At 35.1% G+C, this 22,094-nt stretch overlaps 1 long non-coding RNA gene and 1 pseudogene across 3 annotated transcripts in view; one reads left to right on the top strand and one right to left on the bottom strand.

Annotated features, from left to right (window-relative positions):
* LOC135213222 (organic cation transporter protein-like) overlaps positions 1-13,517 on the bottom strand; it is a 41,550-nt pseudogene extending 28,033 nt beyond the window's left edge.
* LOC135213431 (uncharacterized) overlaps positions 1-20,279 on the top strand; it is a 105,743-nt gene extending 85,464 nt beyond the window's left edge. Inside the window, exons 2-5 of one of the 3 annotated variants that reach the window (XR_010314121.1) lie at positions 16,589-16,758; positions 17,154-17,303; positions 19,739-19,853; positions 20,108-20,279. This is a non-coding gene — a long non-coding RNA (uncharacterized LOC135213431). Of the gene's footprint in view, positions 1-16,588; positions 16,759-17,114; positions 17,304-19,738; positions 19,854-20,107 lie in introns of those variants that run through there. The other 2 variants (XR_010314122.1, XR_010314120.1) reach the window with 2 other exon arrangements.
* The last annotated feature ends 1,815 nt before the right edge of the window (positions 20,280-22,094 follow it).

The following is a 22,094-nucleotide window of genomic DNA, read 5'->3' as shown; positions in this document are numbered from 1 at the left end:
CAAGAATACCTATCATTCATTTACGGTTTGTATTGTAATGTTTACCTTAAATGACCATAAAATGAAGGAGATGAATTAGGTAATCATTCTTTTGCGGTTTATATTGCAATGTTCACTTAAATGACCATAAAATGAAGGAGATGAATTAGGTAATCATCTTTTGCTGTTTATATTGTAATGTCAGCTTAAATGACCATAAAATGAAAGAGATGAATTAGGTAATCATTCTTTGACGGTTTATATTGTAATGTTCAGCTTAATTGACCATAAAATGAAGGAGATGTGGATCTTTGTTCATTGGAGGTTCTAGGATCCCGTGGAACACTTACCTGCTCGGGGTCAGATTCACCCTTTTCTCCAGGTGCTCAATGGTGTCTGGCAGTGCCACTCCTTGCGTCTCCGGGAGTGCCAAGGTGGCCAACCCAGCCACGACGGAGGCGGCGCCGAAAACAACCGACGGTGCCCACATGCATAAGGTGCCCTGCGGAAGAAGGGAGAGGCTGAAGGAAGGAAAGAAGGAAGGCAGGAGGGGGAACGAATTGACTACAGATTACCAGAGCGCCTCAGTGGCGTGGTCGGCTTGGTGTTGGCTTGCCACCTCGTTGGCTGCGAGTTCGGTTCTCGGGCATTCCACTGAGGTGTGAGAGATGTGTATTTCTGGTGGTTCGGAAGTCACGTAAAGCCGTTGGTCCCGTTGCTGAATAACCACTGGTTAGATGCAACGTAAAAATACCATACAAACAAACAAACAAACAAACTACAGATTACCAGATTGAAAACCCCCTTCAATTTGATTTTTGAAAAGAACAAAATCCTCTTACTTTGATGTCCCTGAGCTGTCAGTTACTGCTATAGAAGGGGGAGTATTGACTGAATAAGCAAGACGCGACAAAGATCGTGGAGTTAAATTTCATTTGAGGTTTTTTTTCTTTTTTTTTTTTTAAGAAAACGAAAAGGATCGAGAATAAGCGAAAGTTATATGTTGGTGAGGCTATACTTCTTAAAGTATAATCACTGCTCCATCGTATAGGCAGGCGGGAAGGCCGTCTAAATGCTACATATCTCAGAGAGAGAGAGAGAGAGAGAGAGAGAGAGAGAGAGAGAGCGGGCTACCACCCATGCCAGAAGGGAGTTCAGTTCATAAGTCAAAATTATAGATTATTTAAATTCAGAGACACTGGAAATACTTTTTGATGTCGATTAGTGGTCTCATCGATTCTCTTGCCATAAGGAAGCTCCTCATTAAACGAGTGGGTTGCTTACTCAACTATCAATTTGAGCGCCTCAGTGGCGTGGTCTGCTAGGTGTTGGCGTGTCACCTCGGTGGCTGCGAGTTCGATTCTCGGGCATTCCATTGAGGCGTCAGAGATGTGTATTTCTGGTGATAGAAGTTCACTCTCGACGTGGTTCGGAAGTCACGTAAAGCCGTTGGTCCCGTTACTGAATAACCACTGGTTCCATGCAACGTAAAAACACCATACAAACAAACAACAACTATCAATTGGTAGCCTGAGTTTCGCTCGCACGCCGCTGCTGCCAATGCGGAACCAGAGGAATTCATTTCTGGTGATCAGATATTAATTTTTCGATATCATGTGGTGCGGATCCCACAGTAAGCTGTATAGGTCCGTTGCTGAGGAACCAATTGGTTCCTACACAGTTATAAGCTGTAGGTCCCGTTTCGAAGGAACCAATTGGTTCCTACACAATAAGCTGTAGGTCCCGTTGCTGAGGAACCAATTGGTTCCTACACAGTAAGCTGTAGGCCCCGTTTTCTAAGGAACTGATTGGTTCCTAGCCACGTAATAGAAATCTAATCCTTCGGGCCAGCCCTAGGAGACCTGGTAATCAGCTCAGTGGTCTTGTTAGACTAGGGCATATACTTAACTACTTGACGTAAGGGAAAGAGAGAGAGAGAGAGAGAGAGTTCCTTGAACTCACCAGGTACTCTGTGATGAAGGGGGAAGCCACGGAGCCCACCCTGGACATCATGAAGGCGGTGCTGGTGCCCCAGGTTCTGACCTCCGTCGGGAAGAGCTCCGAGGAATAGAGCGACAGGATCTGGAAGGCCGAGGTGATGGTCATCTTCCCCGCCAGGGCCAAGGTCACCATCACCCAGCCGCATCCTGCAAGGTGAGATTGGAGCAGCGAAGGATGTAAAGGAAGTTTGTAGAGGTGAAGATGGTTGATATTACGATTAGTTGCAGCTTTGTTTCGCCTTCTTCTTGAGCCTACACTTTTTTTTTTTTTTTTTTTTTTTTTTTTTTTTTTTTTTTTTTTTAGGACGAAGATTTTTTTTTTCATTTTTTTTTTTTTTTTTTTTATGGAGGATGTTGAAAGGGACAACTTAAAGCCCTTATGCTCGCGAATCCTGAAGGATAATGGGGTAGGAAAATGAAATTGGGACTTAATTCTGAAGGCATTAACACTGCAGCACAATAACCTCACGAAAATTCGAACAATATTACTTTTGTTGAATACAAAAAAATACTGGAATTGGAATCGGAATAGAATATTTAAGGCCAAGCGCTGGGACGTATGAAGTCATTCAGCGCTGAAAATAGCGTTCAAACAATTATTGTCCAGAGAGGTTGGAAAGTAAGATGAAGAAAGAAAGGGGAATATGAACGACGGTATAGTAAAGGGAATGAAAGGGTCGCAGCTCAGCCGAAAACGAGTTTAGGGAAGGGACGCTGCAAACAACCTATGCCTGCAGTACACTCCGTGAGGTATGCTGAAGGCACTAACCTTTACAGCGACGCAAAGCAAATAACCTTGCATTTAGTTTTTTATTTTGAATATATATATATATATATATATATATATATATATATATATATGATATATATATATATATATATTTTTTTTTTTTTTTTTTATTTTTTTTTTAATGACTTGAAAAAATGTTCTGTTACAACAGAATTCCATCTAATAAAAGGAGCCTATAAAAACACAAAATATATAGAAAGAAAGTAAGTACTATATTTCAGAGACTGCTCTCTCTCTCTCTCTCTCTCTCTCTCTCTCTCTCTCTCTCTCTCTCTCTCTCTCTCTCTCTTCTGTAACTTTTCTCTCATTCATTACCTATACCCGAGGAGAGAGAGATAGACAGCAGTCTCTGAAATATAGTACTTAACTTTCTTTCATATTTTTGGCGTTTTATGAGCTCCTTTTTATATATATATATATATATATATATATATATATATATTATATATATATATATATATATATTTATTTATATAGTTTGATTTACCTTTGGGAATGAAGGGAAGCGCTAGAAGAACCACTCCGCTGAACAGGAAGAAGGAGACGGGGGTGGGAGAGCGTCTTCCGAAACTCACCACGATAGGAATGACCACAGTGTAGGCGGGGACCTCGACCAACCCATGAGGACCATGTAGGCGAAGGGGTTGTCGCTCAGCTGACCTCCGCTGAGGGCAAGGCCGTAGTAGACCATGCTGACGATCAGGTGGTTGACGTACATGGCCAGGGTGATGGTGCGGAGTCTGCGAGTCCTGGAATGAATGGCGTTCCAAAATGAAATAGTGTCATTTATTAAAATGGCGGGATATTGTGTTGGGTTACGTTGCTGTCTGCACTTGAAGCCTAATGGGTTATGTTGCTGTACTTGAAAAAATCCCCGATGTCTTTTTAGAACAAATATCTCCGGTGTCTTTAAAAAAAAAAATCTCCGTTACTTTTTTGGAAAAATCGGAGACTAATTTGAAAACAAAAAATCCTCCGATACTTTTTTGAAAAAAAAAAAAAATCTCCGTTACTTTTTTTTGTTAAATCGATACTTTTTTAAAATAAGAAAAAATCTCTGATACTTTTTGTAAACAAAAAAACTCTTATATTTCTTGTGAACAAAAAATCTCCGATACTTGTTTTTTAAATCTCCGATACTTTTTGAAAAAAAAATCTCCGATACTTTTTGAAAACAAAATTTCTCCGATACTTTAAAAAAAAAAATATCCGATACTTTTTGAAAACAAAAAATCTCCGATACTTTTAAAAAATTTCCGATACTTTTTGAAAAAAAAATCTCCGATACTTTTTGTGAACAAAAAATCTCTGATACTTTTTTTATAAATCTCCGATACTTTTTGAAAAAAAAAAAATCTCCCATACTTTTTGTGAAACAAAAAATCTCCGATACTTTTTTTAATCGCCGATACTTTTGAAAAAAATCTCCGATATTTTTGGAAAAAAAATCTCCGATATTTTTTGAAAAAAAAAAAAAACCTTCGATGCTTTATGTGAACAAAAAATCTCTGATATATATTTTTTTAAATCTCCGATACTTTTTGGAAAAAAATCTCCGATACTTTTTTGAAGAAAAAATCTCCGATACTTTTTGAAAAAAAATTTCCGATACTTTTTGAAAACAAGAAATCTCCAATACTTTTTGAAAACTAAAAATCTCCGATACTTTTTGAAAACAGAAAATCTCCGATACTTTTTGAAAACAAAATCTCCGATACTTTTGAAAAAAAATCTCCTATACTTTTTTAAAACAAAAAATCTGATACTTTTTTTAAATCTCAGATTTTTTTGAAAACAGATAATCTCCGATACTTTTTGAAAAAAAAAATCTCCTATACTTTTTTATAAAACAAAAAATAACCGTTACTTTTTGAAAACAAAAAATCTGATACTTTTTTTAAATCTCAGATACTTTTGAAAACAACAAATCTCCGATACTTTTTGAAAAAAAACAAAAAAAATCTCGATGCCTAAAAAAGAAAAAAAACGATGCCTTTCTAAAACAAATGTTTATCTGCACGAAGGCACTGCGTATCCTGAACACTGAAGTTGAAATGAAAGAAGAGGATGAGAGACTTACCGCAACAGGATGAACATCCCTGAAGGGCGCTGAGGGAATTTCCCTTGCAGTTGTCTTCGGCGGGTTTCAAGAGGGGACACCTACGGATTTAGAAGTCAGAAGTATTCAGAGAGATACGTTAATGATAGTAGTACCAGCAGTAACGACGATGTTAATGATAACGACGATAATAAAGAGTAAAACTGTTCGTGATGGTGCTGCTGATATGGAATTGGTGATGTGGTCATTTCCTTTTTATCTGGTTTCTGATAACGCGACAGGATTTCTGTTTAAAATTAAATGTTTGTTACTGAAAACTAACATTTCTGTCGTTAACTGTAGTATATATATTGTATATGTGTGTGTGTGACTGGTAAAAAATGGTCTGTTACAACAGAATTCCATCTAATAAAAGGAGCCCATAAAAACGCCAAAATATAGAAAATAACATACTATGTTTCAGAGATAGAATTCTCCGAAAATACACACACACACACACACACACACACATACATATATATATATATATATATATATATATATATATATTATTTGTATAAACATCAGCATCTACTAAGTAACCATAATTGCAACTACTGTAAAATCTAAATTCTAACAAAATGGTATTGATTCAAGTGCAGAACATTCTATTTATTTAAGCAAATAGGCTACTTTGTGATTGTCATAACTAAACATAAGAGAGGGAGACTATAATAGATTAACATCACCCGTGCATCTGATGTCTAGGTCAGTCCCTTACGACGTTCCTGATTGGCTATTGATAAAGGCCCAGTCACAGGGCTGGAAAACTCTCAGCCTCTCTCGAGAGAGAGTTCACATAGGCAGGATGTATGTTCCACCTCTCCTGAGGGATAAGTCTTTCAAAAGCATCCCTCAGGAGAGGTGGAACATACATCCTGCCTATGTGAACTCTCTTGAGAGAGACTGAGAGTTTCCAGCCCTGTAAACTCTCAGTCTCTCTTGAGAGTTCACACAAGCAGGATGTAGGTTCCACCTCTCCTGAGGGATAAGTCTTTCCTAAGCATCCCCTCAAGAGAGTTGGAACATACATCCTGCCTATGAACTCTCCAGAGAGACTGAGAGTTTCCAGTTCTGTGATTGGTTATCAGATAACAGCCAATCAGGTGCGTCGTTAAGAACTGGCCTAGACATCAGATGCACGGGTGATGTGACTCCACTATAGTAATGTGTTGATGTGCAGAATCTTACGTCATTTCTGTCCGCCTTTGACGATCTGCAGTATCCTATGGGGCGGGGTAGGACGGCCTTATTCCACCGGGCAGCCCTTTGGAGGACATGCAACGCATGATGATAGTAACCTCTCACAACCAGCCATCTGGGAGACTCGTCCAGAATCCTGTGGCAAGGAGGGAATAATAATCAAAAGGGAAATTTCTCTCAGTTTATTCATTTCCAGTTTTTGCAAAAAGGTCATTGGGTAGCTCTTGACCACAATGAATAATGCATATACTATATAAAATCATCAAAATGTGAAATAAGATAGGCTAGGCTCTTACTCTCTCTCTCTCTCTCTCTCTCTCTCTCTCTCTCTCTATATATATATATATATATATATATATATATATATATATATATATATCTATATATATATATATATATATATAATGTATTATAATTTCAACGAATAATGCATCATCAAAATGTGAAATATGATAGGCTCTCTCTCTCTCTCTCTCTCTCTCTCTCTCTCTCTCTATATATATATATATATATATATATATATATATATATATATATATATATATATATTATATATAATTTTCAACGAATAATGTTATCATCAAAATGTGAAATAAGATAGGCTCTCTCTTCTCTCTCTCTCTCTCTGTATATATATATATATGAATTTAGTTTTGCCCTAGTATGTGGACACGTACCTTTTCAACCCATTTTTTGACGTCTATATCATGAAAATTGTTTCGCAAGTCATTCCATCCTTAAATTGTACAATATAAAGCTAAGCGTTCTCATTATAAATGTGGCACCGAATTCCATCGAATTCATTATTGGATACACTTTAAACTTCTATAAAATAATGCTGCAAGAGATTTGGCGATTCAAATGATCAGTCACGTCAGATGAGACTCCAGCCGTTTTGCGATATTTTGAGGATAATTCAAAGGTAAAGATAAGCCTTAGGAATTCATTATACCCAGTACAAGGTACTTGTTGTCAAGCGCCAAGAATGTGCCTGACAGGAGAGAAGCTGTATCACAATGCACAGGAGAGAAGCTGTCAGAATAACTTGCTTGGTTCAGGAATGGGAAAGTGAAATTGAAAGGTGTAATGTTTCGTGGATAGAGTAAATCATCTTTTTGGAAGGATTTGTTGAGAGGTAGCTGAGCTGGTTTACTTAAATGCAAATGTTGGCGATAGATGGGAATAAAGATTGAGGTGGACGGAGCGCTAATGAATTATTGACAGGAGGAGAAAAGAAATTATTTTGAAATACATTATTCTTAGTAACAAGGAAGCAAGAGTATCTATTCTTGACAGATGTGCGCGCGCGCGTGTGTGTGTGTGTGTGTGTGTGTGGAGGTGGTGTGGCGCGGTTAATGTTGCAGAAGTTTTCTGCTTAAGAGGCTCATCTTTGACTTTAGCAGGGGTAATGGACGGAATTATGTCAGTAATTTTGTCTTCTTTTGCTGTGGAGACACTCCTCTTAAACGGATATGCGAATTATATATATATGTATATATATATATATATATATATATATATTATATATAGATATATATATCTATATATATACATACATATATATATATATATATATATATATATATATATATATATATATATATATGTATGTATATATATATATATATATATATATATATATATATATATGTATGTAGATATAATATATATAATATATATATATGTATGTATATATATATATATATATATATATCTATAATATATATATTATATATATATATATATATTAATGTGTATTTCTTTCTATGTGATTGTTTGCAATTATACAATTTCTGTCACAGAGAATGGGGATTACTGTATATATATATATATATTTTGAGTTTATTATTATTATTATTATTAGTATTATTTTATTATTATTTTTTTTTAATATGATTGTTGCCTCAGCTACATTAATTTTATATAGGTTCTTCTTTATTTTCTTTATTATTATTATTATTATATTATTATTATTATTATTATTATTATTATTAAACACAACATGAACACCAATTCATATGGAACAAGCCTACGTACAAAGCCTACTTGAAATTGAGGCATCTAGATAATACAAACATAAACAAAGTCCAGTGGGTGACTCACAGAAGAGCTGGAAGAAAAGGCAACGACATGAGTGAGATGAGCAGCTGTAGGTTCCTCCAGTCCTTGACGAAGTAAGCGAATCCCCCGAGGGCCATCGTGCCCATCGCCCAAGGGAGGTACAGCACGATGCCCATCACAGATCGGAGAACGGGGCTCTGACACTTCCAAAGCTGCGAAGAACAGGGCATGTTAGGGTTACGTTTTATTTATTTTTGTAATCCACGTCCTCAAAGGAGGTTTCTAAAAAGATACCACTGCATGACAAAAGAAACCGCTTCGATGTTTATAAATGGCCCTTTTTTTTTTTTTTATAAATCCACGTCTCTCAAATGAGGTTTCTTGAAAGATACCACTGTATGATAAAAAAAAAAACATTTTCATCTGTATAAATGGTCCATTTTTTTCTTATAAATCCACATCTCTCAGATGAGGTTTCTAAAAAGATACCACTATATGACAAAAACAAAAAAACCTTCGATTTGTATAACTGGCCTAGTATTTTTCCAAAGCCACATCTCTCAAAGGAGATTTCTAAAAGATACCCTATATGACAAAAGAAACATCTTAAGATTTTTATAAATGGCATATTTTTTTATATAAATCCACGTCTCTCAATGGAGGTTTCTATAAAGATACCACTATATGACAAAAGAAACCGCTTCGAGTGTAAATGGCCTTTATATATATATATATATATATATATATATATAAATCCACGTCTATCAAATGAGGTTTTTTAAAAAGATACCACTATATGACAAAAGAAACGTCTTAAAATGTGTATAAATGGCTTGTTTTTTTTTTCTTTTGCTGATGAACCACTATAAGGATTCGCTGCCAAATTCCCAATATATTTTGGTCAGAAAAATATTCGCAGCTATTCTAGTTTTATTTTCCCCAAGCAACTATATCTTCATTACTTAGCATTTTGCTTTATATCGATTGAAGCTATCTCGCTTATATCTTTTGAATTTACACGTAGTGGCTTCTTTTTTTTCTGAAATTTATATTTACATCCAAAATAATAGCGCCTCAGTGGAGTGACCGGTATGGTTTTGGCCTGCCACCTCGGTGGCCGCGAGTTCGATTCTCGGGCATTCCACTTAGGTGTGAGAGATGTGTATTTCTGGTGATAGAAATTCACTCTCGACGTGGTTCGGAAGTCACGTAAAGCCGTTGGTCCCGTTGCTGAATAACCATACTGGTTCCATGCAACGTAGAAAACACCATACAAAGAAACAAACAAGCACCCAAAATAATAAAACGAATGTGACCCCGCCAATTGTAACTCTGTTTGACCTTTGAATCTCTCTGCACATCTGCTGCAATACAGAAGTTATTACCAAAGACGAATTCGACATTGACCTTTGACCTTTTAAGTATGATCTTGTCCCTCTCTATACCATTGACTTCCATGGTGGTGGAGTATGCATGTATAGAGACTTCCTTACGAGAATGTAGCCCGCCGTGATGATTGTGGAATGCATTGTGCCCATCAGAAAGCGAGCTGTGAGGAGGGTAAGGGAAATGAGGGCAGCCAACAGGAAGCTATGGCTATCGCTGAATACATCAGCGACCCGATAGCAACGGTGGGTTTGCGACCGTATCTGGAAGAGAAGAAAATTCAACCCAAGGTAGAATTAAAAAAAAAATTAATAAATAAAAAAAAAAGAAAAAAAAAAAATTAATAAAAAATAATGATATATATTAAATATATATATCTATATATATATATGTATATATATATATATATATATATATATATATATACCATGCAATTAGTAACAAGTATTTGAAAATGCTGCTTTATTTGATAATCAGAGTTCCAGGAGAATATACAGGGTGGTCCATAATTCAACCCAAGGAAGAATGAAAAAAAAAAGACATGCAATAGTAACAAGTATTTGAAAATGCTGATTTACTTGATAGCCAGAGTTCCTGGAGAATATACAGGGTGTCCATAAAGTCCCATTACCATTACAAGTATATTTATGTACTCAGTGGTACTGGGACTTTATGGACAACCCTGTAGAAGGCATCACAACAGTGGCTAAATATCAAAATGCATTTTGATTTGTACCGATTATCGAATTGCTTTACATTGGTGCCGTTGATTTTATGCAATGGGAAGGGAAAACCCCCTCATTTCAAGATACCCTGCTAAGTACAACACGTGCCTATCCATTACAAATATAGCGATGATAATAAAAGATAACGCATTTATTAAGAAAATATCACGGCCAGTTAATACGTACCAGCGTCAGGGAGTTAAAGTATGGGCAACTTTGTGTTTTGACTGTAATATGCATCGTTTTGGGTGACTTGTGTATTTAGAGAATAAAGTAAGTGAAGTTAGTTATCTTACCTTGTTTTTAGAGAATAAAGTATGTCGAAGTTAGTTATCTTACTTGTATTTAGAGAATAAAGTAAGTGAAGTTAGTTATCTTACTTGTATTTAGAGAATAAAGTATGTGAAGTTAGTTATCTTACTTTTATTTAGAGAAATAGTATGTGAAGTTAGTTATCTTATTGTATTTAGAGAATAAGTATGTGAAGTTTTGTTATCACTTGTATTTGAATAAAGTATGTAAAGTTAGTCATCTTACTTGTATTTAGAGAATAAAGTAATTTATTTAGTTATCTTACTTGCATTTAGAGAATAAAGAATGTGGAGTCAGTTATCTTACTTGATATTAGAGAATAAAGTAAATGAAGTTAGTTATCTTACTTGTATTTATAGAATAAAGTAAATGAAGTTAGTTATCTTACTTGTATCTAGAGAATAAAGTAAGTGAAGTTAGTTATCTTACTTGTATTTAGAGAATAAAGTAAATGAAGTTCGTTATCTTATTGTATTAGAGAATAAAGTAAATGAAGTTAGTTATCTTACTTGTATTTAGAGAATAAAGTAAATGAAGTTCGTTATCTTACTTGTCAGCTAGAAGCCCGATGAGCGGAGCGCCAACCAGAACACCGAACATATATATTCCGCTGAAGGTGGCCCTGAGGTACGCCCTTCCTTCCACATACCAGCTTGAACTGCAGAAGGATAAATAAATGAAATAAAAATAGGCCTACGTCGAACAGGTAGTCTGTGAAACTTGATAAGATTGGAAATACTCACTTCCACAACAATGATGCGTTTGATTTTGAATTTAGCTACAAAAAAAGATATACATTTTTTTTTTTTCTAAGAGTCGTTTAAGTGTCGTGTTTTGAAGAGTCGTTTCAAGTTTTGTCTTTTATTACATTTGTGGCTAAGTCCACGTACCATTTTAACGTATCTTGTAATTAATTACGATGAGGGACATTTTATTTCATTAAGGTAACTTTCTTTCCAAATGTGGCGATAAGACAGAGAATATTTTCGTTAAGACTCGTGTAAATGTTGTGCAGTTTATTACATTTGTGGCTTAAAGATCTAATTACTAGTTATCTGGGACAGTTTTCTGTCTACAGTAACTATACTCTGTTTTTTCCAGCTGTCCATCCGCCTGTGTTGTTTGTGCATGGTAACACTGCGTCCCTGGCTTTAAATAACATCCTATTTCGAATATTAACGGTGTATTCGCATACAGTAAATTATTAGAACACTTTTCAGTTGCAAATGTACACTCAGATATCCTTTTATTTACCTAAAACTTACAAAAAGCGTAACTATTTCAAGCCCGGTGCGCAGTGTTACCATGCGAAAACACCACAGGCGGATGGACAGATGGAAAAAAACGAGTATAGTAACGTAATTGTCTTCCGTACAAATACAAATTGAGGATTTAAAGTTATTCAGTGAGCGAGAGAAGACTCAATCCCGCCTTAGTAACCCTTATAAGCACAGGTGTTTTACCTCAGAGGTGAGCGTTGTACTGAACGTGGAGTTATCAAAGACCCAAGTCGTACATTCTTCTTGAACAACTTTTCCAGAAACTGTGCTCAACAGCAAGGTAACTGCATCGCGCTGGAAACAAGAAGAGAAACTTGAAAAAAAAAAAAAACAAAAAAAAACTCGACTGTATAAAACCAAATTTAAGAGTACCTTAGCGAAGAACGAAAGCTCCTGTTTTATATTTTATTCACTTAAACCTGGTTTTATGCAGTGGCTTTTTTCGCAACCATAAACGACAAACACGACACGAGGAATGTCCTTTTATGATTGGATTGAAGGCAGTGTAACTATAATCTATGTTTCCTTATCATCAACAGCTCAAATGGTGAAATTCACCTTGAATTAAGACGTTTGAAGAAATAGACAAATAAACAAACTTATTAACATGAAGGACATTGGTAGGAATGCAGATTCCGTACAAGAACTCCTTTATTACAAAGACTATACTGTCTTTTGTTTACTTACAACACAGAGGGACCCCCATTTGAGTCATTACTACTCATGAGAGAACTTGGTGGGTTGCAAGTGTGGTTCAGACTCGGGACGAAAAAGGCACCCGCCAAAGTGTGGTAGGCTGGCAGAGAGAAACCTGTAAGGTGTGTCACAGTGAAGAGCTTTATACAGTAACCATTAACGTTTCTTCAGGGTTTCAGGTAAAAACTGAAATGACAATATGTTGAAAAGGGAAAATATTTTGTGGTCGTTGAATTTTTTTTTTTTAGGTGATTTCATGTCTAGGCAAAATAGATTATTTGCAGTTGGAGCAAAAATTTATTTTCTAGGATAGAAAATGTAGCAAATAACTAGATATTTTCTGCTTTGAAATATGTACTAGAATCTCTTCTTTGTGAAATATACACTAGAATTCTTTTTTGTAATGTGCGATAACCCTTCTATCTGTGCAATATATAGCTATATATATATATATATATATATATACTATATATATATATATATATATATTATATATATATTATGTGTGTGTGTATATATATTATATGCGTGTGTATGTGTGTGTGTATATATATATATATATATATATATATATATATATATATTATATTATATATATATATATATATATATATAATATATATATATATGAATGCCTTTTTACTATAATACACAACAGTATATGAAGATGAAAGGCGCACGAAACACTATTTTAACGTTGCAATCAAATATTTCGAAAATATGGTTGCAACGTTAAAATAGTGTTTTTATGGGTCCTTTTTATCTTTATATATATAATATATATATATATATTATATATAATATATATATAATATATATATATATATATATATATAGAATGCTACTTACTAAAGTAGAACCCCCCATGACAGAAAAACTCTAGACCAAATCACTCATCACTCACAATAAGACAAAGCAACGAAGTGGATGGACATTCCATCGTCCAGTTCCCAGCTGGCTTAATAAACTGTCCAGTGGCTTTCCCATCATGCATCAGCAGTTTCCTGTGAGATGAGATGCGTAAACGAGAAACTATTGATGAGATTCGTTGTGATGCTAAAATTCCCAGGATAAGTTAATAAGTAACTTAACTGCACGTACCACATTATTTGAACATATTATTGGTTTGGTATACTTGACTTCCATTGATTCGTAAGACTTGTCATAGCAAATGCTTCCCAATTTCGTTAACTTTTACTTAAAATAACAAAACGAGTAGGGTTTTGACGTTTACGTCGTAATGAACGCTACTTTAACCACTCAGGCTTATCCCAATATAATGCTTATTAACCACTGAACATTTCCTATGGAGAGATATCTCTTTACACCTAAACCATTAATTGTTGGTATAATGAACCTTAATATTTCTTTGGGGGAATTCTAGAACATAATAATTGTCAATTAGGCACTTTCCAAACGATAGACGGGAAACAAAAGCGAATGTGGACTTACCTGTAAAACAATCCTTACAGTCGAAGAGTTCAGGTATTCTTCTCGTTACCACTTGCACATTTTCAGAGTTTTAGTTTACTCTCTCTCTCTCTTCTCTCTCTCTCTCTCTCTCTCCTCACTCTCTCTCTCTCTCTCTCTCTCTCTCTCTCTACTATGTGAGAAGCAGCACTAGAAAAACGTGATTGTGGTGATTCCCTTTATAGATTTCTAGCAATCTAAATTTAGCATTCCGACCATCCTATCAAGTGACAAAGATCTGAGGATCATTCTTCTTCTCTCCTTCACTTTCCTATTTTCTTTTCCTTTCTTATTGTTTGCTTTAATATTCCTGCTTTTATAAATGATCTCGGAAGAAGATAGTCAGTCCTTCTTTCGCTCAAATATTGACCCTGTGCTAGCACTTCTAGGCAGTAACACAATGACGGACAAAACTGTATTCTAATGTATTGAGGTAAGCCACCGTCCACCCAGGAATTATGGATAGTCACATTCTCTCTCTCTCTCTCTCTCTCTCTCTCTATCTCTCTCTCTCTCTCTCCTCTCTGTTTTGTAATGTAGTGGGATTTATTAGGTCTGGTCCTTTTATTTCTTATAGAAGAACGTGAAGTGTGCGCATGTCTATGCTTCTTTTTTTTTATCTTGCTGTTCTGATTTTTCGTTCTTTCGTGATTTCTAAGTTTTTATAGTTTCTTGAACTGTTGATATTGGTAATACTGCTATGAACTTTTGATATTGTAATACTGCTATGAACTGTTTTATATTGGGAATAGTACTGTGAACCGTTCATATTGGTAATACTTGCTATTAACTGTTGATATAGGTAATATTGGTAAGAGCTGCTGATATTAATAATGCTCCTGTGAACTGTTGATATGGGTAATACTGGTTTGAACAGCTGATGTATAGGTAATACTGGTATGAGCTGCTGATATTGGTAGTGCTTGCATGGACAGTTGTATTGGTAATACTGCTATAAACGGTGATTAGGTAATACTGTGTTGGACTGCTGATATTGGTACGCTGGTATGGAAAAGTTGGTGTGGTATCGCTGGTATGAAAAGTTGGTATTGGTAAAACTGCTATGAACTGTTGATATTGATAATACTGCCATGAACTGTTGATATTAGCAACACTGATATGAACTGTTGATACTGGTAATACTGCTATGAACTGTTTATATTGGTAATAATGTCACTTCTGACATTTCTAACTTGAGATTCAATTCTTTGTCAAAGGATTGTAAGCGGACCTATGACAAAGGTAGTCAACTTTGTCGAACTGTTTCCTACAGTTTGGTTGGTACTGCCTTCAAGGACAAGCTGGCGTCACAGAGCGAAGGTCATCGCCAACATTTTATTCATAACACGTATATGAGTTGTAGGCGATGTACTGGTAAAAACCTATTTTGATTTTAAGTTTCGTTTATGAAGATACAAAAGTCCCTTTCGAAGCGTGTTTGAGAAGAATTCACAGTAATAAATTTTGCCTTCTTTACTCGTTTTACTTTTTTTATCAGTGTGAATATCTTACCTCTGTATAATGTACAATAGAGGATGTTTATAGAGCTTCTCTATTCGTATGGTACGTAGGCATATGCAAATACATAGAAATATAAACTAGGAAGCGATGGGAGGAAGAAGAAGAAAAGTTAGAAAGGCTGAATCTAATAAAGAAGTATACAAGTATTTGAACAGTTAAGTATGAATGACCATGACCCTGACTTAATACTACACATCAGATCACTTAGTACATTGTGTATGGTGAATTCGAAGTCTGTTTTTTTCTGTATATTTCGAAATTTATATATATATATATATATATATATATATATATATATATATATATATATATATATATATATATATATATGCAGAAGCCAGGTACTATGTCGTACCTCTAAGTAAATGGGGATACAATCCACAATGAAGTAAAATCCTCTTGTAGTTTAAAATAATATATCTTGTACAGGATTAAAGCTTTCGACCATCAACTGTGGTCTTGTTCACTAAAGTGTCTTGTTCACTTTAGTGAACAAGACCACAGTTGATGGTCGAAAGCTTTAATCCTGTACAAGATATATTTATTTTAAACTACAAGAGGATTTACTTCATTGTGGATTGTATCCCCATATATATATATATATATATATATATATATATATATATATATATATGTGTGTGTGTGTGTGTGTGTGTGTGTGTGTGTGTGTGTGAATTTATAACCAGATCTTTTTAAAACAAATAAGTTTATTATCAGAACCTGGCCTGGCCACTGACACTTATACCAACTCATCCCATTCATCTTACTTTTCATTTGTAACTTTGAGCGTTAATACCCCTTGACTGGGTGTACCCCATAGAACGCTTCTTATTAATTTTTGGGGGAAGAATCTGGTCCTTTCTAATGAGATGCATCGCCACGACTGAGCGATTCTCTCTAGTCGTACTGTAGTTTCGTGTCTTGCAATTTCAAGGCCAGAGGAGATCAAACTCTGATTTGAGCTTTGGTCAATTCCACACTAATGTCATTCAGCTTTGGTTTATTTTGATTTCATTTAGGGTTGCATGTTGAATTAGTAAAATTCATCTTATTCTTTCCCTTCACAGGTACCTCGTGTGGCAGGAGGTGTTCCTGCTGACGAATATTGATCAATTTCATCATGGAGCTAAGGTCCCTCTTAAGAAAGGTAACATGTTGCGATGATCTCCCATCCCTGGAGTTCTCTCTGCCGTGGATAAGATGATGAAGGAAATTTCCATGAATTTACATTCATCAGGTACAAGTACTGATGAATACTATTTACGATATAGTAATAGTATTTTTCTTTTTCCTTTTAGATGAAACTTGGAGGTACAAAAATATTTTTGTGTCACTTTTCTTCAGTTGACTTTTCAGTCTTTTTATGATGTCGTTAAATCCAAGTGAATATTCTAAGGTTATCTAGTCTGGTACCACAAGTAAAGTTCTCATTTTAATGAACCATCAAATCTCTCCTGCAATTTTATGATTACGAACTAATGAATTAGGAAAAAACTTATGCAATCGTGGTGTAACAGACTGCGACAACAAAAAACTAGAAGGGCTTATACAAAGATAGCATAATCTTGCACTACTACAAGTGATATTGTTTACATAAAACAGCTGATTCTGTTATCATTTGTCGTTCCGTAGACATCATGAGTGGTCGTTACGTGCTTCGGTCAATGTCTCGCCAAACTAACAGATTTATCCCGGGTTCGAGGATGACATCGACGGAAGTTGGAGCTCTGCAAGTTCATCACGACGAAAACCACATGGAATTTTACATACAATAGGAAAAAGGTAAAAAAATAAATAGTACTAGGTAGCTAGGTGATCATTCTGATATCCGTGTTTGTTTAGGTTATGCAAACATAAGGTGGCTGATGGTTTAAAACACCCACCCGTTCAACTTATATAATATTTTAATTCCAATATGTTAATTTCCAAATGATTATAGTGTATGTTAGGCCTGTGCATTTCTAACCATTGTCGGTGGCACTGACGAGGAATTAATTTAACATTTACTGAAAATTTTCCAAAACTTGTTAAGAATACCAGCATCACTTAACTGTTTTACTGTCAAATAAAAATATTTTTACACAAATGAATAATATTTTAAGGAAGCCTAGCCTACCTTACCAGATGACCAACTTGTATCCAAGTTTAGAGCTTTCTAGCGTAACCTCATTGTAAAAAGGCAAGCATTGTTTTTTAAATTTAACAATATAGCTTAGGTATTACATTGAACTTAAAGATAAAATGCCCAAAATGAGTCATCTTTTTCTCCGTAGATTGTTGTGTCTACTAAGCCATTGCATAGCCTTTATCAATTCAGAAAAACTGCTGTATGATTTCTTGCCATTATCAAATTAAATAATACCAATTGTTGCATGATACGTTTGGCATTTTTTCTGCGCGGAATGTGAAGGACAAGTGAATAATCATTTACCTGCAGCATTTACCATTATACATATGGATACTTAAACCATTTCGAAATCCTTGGTTGAGGATTGAACTGTTGTGGTTCCATTGCATCTTAGACATTTTTTTTGTAGTCTTAGTTACATAGTCAGCATGTACCATGGGACAGTTAGTTTGTGATATCTTTTTGCTTTCTAGGATGCACTAGTTACTGGTTATTGTATTACAGATTAATAATTTATGAAGGTGAGCTTGAATAGCCTGGTGGACAGATAAAAATAATGGCAGCATTTTATCAGTGATATATATGAGCCTAGGGTCAATTTATATCAAGTGAAGTATTTATGTATGCTGGACCCATTCATACTCAACCTGATTGATTTTCTGTTGTACTATTTAGGCATTTGTCCCCAGATTTGAGCTCACTATAAGGTATTGTATTGTGGGGTTGTGGAAAATGCTGAAGATATACTGAAAATAGCTTGATAAATGTTGGCATAGCATAGTACATTTTAAGACAGTAGAGAGAAACCTGGAAATATGTAGCTAGAAAATATGTGTATATGAGCATCCCTACTCCTGCCTTGTATTGATAATCTACATAATGAAAATAGTATATTGCTTTTCATTTTTATTACAGAAACATGTAGGCAAACTTATAATTGTGTGCATTTTCTAAACTCATGCTCAGTTATGTCCTAGCTAATTGACAGTTCCTTAACATTACATACTTTTTTTCTTTGGTACTGGATGAATGCCATATGCTTAATAAGTTGAAATAATCTTGAATTGATACCGTTTCCAACTTAAGGGCAATATTACATTTGCAGCCTGTTCTTGAAAATAACCACTATCTCTTTGTTTCTCATTAACATACTATTCACTATGTAATGTTATTTTGTAAGTTTTTGAATTTTTATCGGTGAAAGTAATTATTTCTCAGACCTGAAAAAAAAAACAGCCCCCTAGCCTCATTAGTTTTTAAGATCACAGTAATTTTCTCAACAGAAAACTAAAACCATCATTTTTCATATAGCACTGTATTCTTAGTGTTATTATGGAGCTGTCGTTGAAGCCTGCTAAGATGGTGGTTAATTTGTAGCTGGCAGGTGTATGGTGGGGCACTGCCCTCTAAGCATTCACATTTGCTTCAGCTATTGTAGATTAAAGATGTTTTTATTTTCTATGTGGTCATGGTGCTTGAGTGGGATGTGAAACTTAAGCATCATATCTTAATTGCTTTATGTTTTATGGTTGTTCAGCACATCAGGAGATGCTAGAACAATTATTTTAATTATTTTTGCTTCTCTTCCAACCTTTATTGTAAAACTTCAGGTTCACAGAATTATGAAGGGTTTCCAGTATTTATTTACCTTGTCTGTACAGTACAGCTTTTGTTTGACATAAAAAAAATTAAGTAGCTTGTGTGCATTTGTGTGTAGACATTTTAGAAAGGGAGATTGCTGAGTCTTTTTCAAGTCATCCTTCAGAATTACCCCGTAGGAGCTGCCACCATTGCTAAACAATTTTTTTTTTATTAGTCATACCTTTAAACCTAACCTACATGTGCTCTTTGCTGAAAGAAAATGTGTTTGCCAGCAGTCGAGTGAGAGGGTGGGTCCCTCAACCCCTCACTTGGCCGCCGCCAGTCAATTACCTTGTTACCAGTGTCCTAACCACTTTCACCAAGTATATTCAAGTAAAGTATTTGGGTTTTTTTTTTTTTTTTGCATTAGAAGAAATGAAAATTATCCAGAAGTTTGCAATATTGTGATGAATATTAAAATGTGCCATTCCTTTTATATTTTAAACAGAGAGAGCTTTTCTTCAGTATGATGTCTTGAATCCAGCAACAGGAGCAGTTGATCTGCAACACACTGTCGTTCCAGAAGTTTTCCAAGGACAAGGATTGGTAAAGTTCTTGCTAAGGTACAAGAATAATGGTTTTCAGATTTCAATGGCTTTACCATATGCACCTTTCTGTGATGATCATTATGTAATTTAGGATTCCTCTCATTGAGTAATGTCCAGCTTGTCTTTGACATGCTTCACCCCAAATTGCTTTAAACATTGAATTACTGCCTTGAAGTATTAGGGTAGATCATATTCATAAAATACAGATATTAATACTATATTTGATTTTTATATTACTGTAAAATACCTTATTGTTTGCATATTTACAGACTGCCATGGATCATTTTTCAGCACAGAACAAACAAATGAAATTGACATGTTGGTATCTTAAGAAATATTACAATGAGAACCCAAGCCATCTTTATGAAGACAGAGTAATTGATTGATTAATGTTCATTGACACTTCAGTAAGTTTATTTCCTTATATCTTTTCAAAATCTGTGATCATGCAGCTGTATGTAATTTTTTTAGTTTCTTCGTTATTGTATTTTCAGAATATACAAAAAAAATCCTTTCTTATTGATACGTGCCTTTTATAAAAACCCATTATAAAGACCAAATTTTTAAAGTACGTAGTCACACTACTTGTTGAGCCGCCATCACAGGCCCTAAGGAAAAGGTGTTGAGGGATTTGTGGATGACATCCTTCAAGCAGAATGAGGTAAAGGTAACTGGCGGCACCAGGCTGCCCTCATTATCTTTTGGATTGGAAGTTCTTCCTGCAGGCAAGAGGGGCCGGGGCCTAACAACCCTTATGTTATGAGCACATGGTCGTGTCTTGACTTGCCCCCACGCTGTTGGGAACTTGTGAGCTTTGGAGATTACCTCCCATCCAGGAGATGGTGTTCTCCTTCTCACAATATCCCATGCTCATGAAAAAGTACTGATACTCTGGTCTGAAATTCTTCTGGTGTAAACTGGGTACGGCAACACCTCATCAGGCTCTTCCCCAACAAATTCTCTGAGGGAGAGAGGGAATTGAGAAAGTGAACCTCTGCATTCAGAACCAGGAATTTTGTCTTTGTCACAATTCTGTGATGAAAGAGAACAAGAGCGGACACCACCTCTCATAAGTCCCATGACAAGGTATGACAGCTCATGCAGCACTTCCACTTGCTTGGCCAAAGATAGGGTGGAAGTAAGGCCATTTTGGGGTAAGATCCCTGTCTGGTGACTGAGGCTGGTTCATATGGAGCTGTCCCTTACCTTCATAAGTACCACTTTATAAGGCAATGGTTTGTATTCCCTTTGGAACAACTTCAGTTGTCATAGTATCAGAAATTACATATCGCCAAGAGTGATAGAATTCTTTACTGATAAACGGTACTTGTAAATTCCTTAAAATTTCTTTGGGAACACTTTTCTGTAGGTGCTGTCACGTACTCGCTGACCGCAGGTCAGAGGTCTCCAAGTTTAAGAGATATCTCTTTTATGTGGCAGGTAGTAAAGTTTCTTAATTACCTCCAGTTAAAACCATTTGACTTGTCAAAAATTTTATTTTTATTCTTGGGAGCCTAAGAGCAGTTCCACTACACCAGTGAAACTTTTCATCAGCTGATGTTGTAAAGTCTCACAAAAATAATAGCCTTTACTCGCTAAAAATCATGTCATCTGTTACATACAAAATATTCAACCAAGAAAGGAAAACTAGTATAAAAATTAAGGAAAATGGAAGTACATAATAAGAGCTGGACTTTTATTCTTAAGGCCTGAAAATATCTCTTTGGCTTACAAGGTACATATGATTCAACACTTTCAATTCCACAGCAATACTTAAACTATTTATCCAAATAGATTCAACTGGTTTTCAAAGACCATTTATCTAGTCTTATTGCATTTAAATTTCAGCCTTATCAACTGATCAAAAGGATACAGACTTACAAGAAGAATAAGAGTTATAGTAGAGAGATTAATTCTTGTCAAGTTATTCCCAATATACCATGATTATTTACGCATTATTTTATAGTATAGCAGTCAGTGCTTCTTTGTCATGTTATGACATTTACGGTTTTATACAAAAAGTAATGAAAGATTCATGCATAAGTTTTTACTTACAAAGAATATTTGAACTTCTCTCATGTCATAAAAATTTTTAGTACCAATATTCATCATGAATATATACACCAATCTCTAATCTTCTATGCTATAACCTTTTGAGTCTACTAAATCAGGTATATTATTTTGGAAGCCTTAAAACTTTTCAGTTACATAATAATTTTTTTTCATGTAATTTTCAGTAACAAGGAACCTGACATG

The sequence above is a fragment of the Macrobrachium nipponense genome, chromosome 42 (genome assembly GCF_015104395.2).
Source record: "Macrobrachium nipponense isolate FS-2020 chromosome 42, ASM1510439v2, whole genome shotgun sequence".
In the NCBI taxonomy this organism is placed as follows: domain Eukaryota; kingdom Metazoa; phylum Arthropoda; class Malacostraca; order Decapoda; family Palaemonidae; genus Macrobrachium; species Macrobrachium nipponense.
This window is presented reverse-complemented; position numbering and strand designations above follow the sequence as displayed.